At 41.2% G+C, this 1,878-nt stretch overlaps 1 pseudogene; it reads left to right on the top strand.

The window, feature by feature from the left end:
- Positions 1-580: 580 nt before the first annotated feature.
- On the top strand, positions 581-674 carry LOC147504734 (small nucleolar RNA R71; annotated as a pseudogene).
- Positions 675-1,878: the final 1,204 nt, after the last annotated feature.

Below are 1,878 nucleotides of genomic sequence, written 5' to 3'. Positions count from 1 at the left end.
TTTTGGTGTTATAATTATTAAAATTACCCCGACCACCCTTGTCATGGTGGAGCTTGGTTAAAACTTTGTGTTGACCTAACATATTGATTATTGTACCACGGAGGTGTGACGTGTTGGTTATTTCTCCAACCGAAAGTTGGGATTTTGTCTCCAAGGGCGTTAGGTTCACTATTAATGGAACAAGCCTGTTCATAGGCTATAGGGACGATGGGAGTCGGGATGCTCGGGGCTCCAACAGAAACTACATGGATTTGAATTTACATTCATGACGGGGATAGGCTTTTGTTGAACAGAAATGGCCTCTACCTTTTTAGTGAGTGATTCGATTAGAGTTTTAAGCTCGGCATCGTGTTTAATTTCAAACATACCGGCGGCCTTAACTGTATTTGATGAACTAGCGGAGCGGTGGATATCATCACTACCCCCCCAGTTGTTATTTCGTTTAGTTTGATCCTCTAAAAATTTATAAGCCTCCGAGGCTCCTTTGCTTAAGAAACTACCCCCATTCATTATGTCTAGGACTTCTTTATGGTGGTGTAGAAGTCCTTTGAAAAAGGCATGAACTAACGTGTCTTTCGCTAAATTATGATGTGGACACTCTATAAGGAGATCGGTGAAACGATTCCATGCCTCTGAAAATGATTCATGAGGATTTTGTCGAAAGAAATGAATCTTGGAAAGCATCTCATCCGTCTTTAGGGGTGGGTAAAAATGTTCCATAAACAAATGAACAAGTTTAGCCCACGAGTCCACGTTAATTTGGCTTAGTTAACCAAGACGCCTTTATCGGCTAAGGTGAAAGGGAATACCCCGAGTTTAATTTGTTCCGCACCAACCATAGGATGGTGGAATGTTGTTAGGACTTGTTCAATCCTACGTGTATGTTGATAAGGTTTTTCATGGTCTAATCCATGAAAAAAGGTAACAAATTAAAATATTTGGGGATTCGAAATCCCCAATCGGTCTACTAGAACGATGCAAGATTTGGGGCTATCGCTCAAGGCTTTGTAGAAGTCGAGAGAGGAGAGTCTCTTCTTCGTCGGGCATCAGGTCGTGACGATGTGTGTGAAATAGTAGCTAGAGGTGTAGTGGGTGGTATACTAGATAGACTTGTTTGTTGGCGTTGTTGTGTAATTACGCTCGTGTTTTGTTCGCCGGACCTTAATATCATACAAGGCTAAAACCAAATTTAGCTAAACACATCAACACTCCAAACAATTCTGATATACTAGTATAAACCTCTAACAGAGATGCGAGGTGTGGAAGAAAGGAATACCTGATTCGGCCTTGCTTCGCTTATGAATAGCGTCTTGTTTACGGCGTGTTCGTGTATAACAAGTTAGAACACTGAAAAACTTGAAAAATCAAAGTTCGAAATCAAAACCGTAGAATTCGGAAAAATTAGCAAAGCGGCGCTGGTCTCTCATAGAAGCGTGTCGCTCGGGTAATTTTCAAATTACAGTGTTTTTAGGGTCATTCGGTCCACATGGGGCTGGTCGCACGGGGTTCGGTCTATATGTTCAGGGCTATCGCATAGCGCGCGCAAGCCGGTCGGTAAAATTCTCTGAAATTTTCAACGATGAAACGGAAAGCCACAGTATGAATCAAACACGGGTGGGTGGGTGAAATGGGACTTTTAAGAAAAGTACTTACACTACGAAAACAATGCGAAAGTGCAACTAAGATGGCAACGGCGCCATTTGATAAACCATAAAATGAAATAATTTTACTAATGAAATAAAGCGATGAAACTCTAAACGTAAGTAAAACTACACACTATCTTATGTGCCTATGTTTATCAAAGAATTCTACTCTCAATCCTATGAGATATAGTGGAGTAGAGTGATTCGTTCCACTCCTAGTCCTTCCGCATGTTAA

Source organism: Coptis chinensis, chromosome 4 (genome assembly GCF_015680905.1).
Source record: "Coptis chinensis isolate HL-2020 chromosome 4, ASM1568090v1, whole genome shotgun sequence".
In the NCBI taxonomy this organism is placed as follows: domain Eukaryota; kingdom Viridiplantae; phylum Streptophyta; class Magnoliopsida; order Ranunculales; family Ranunculaceae; genus Coptis; species Coptis chinensis.
This window is presented reverse-complemented; position numbering and strand designations above follow the sequence as displayed.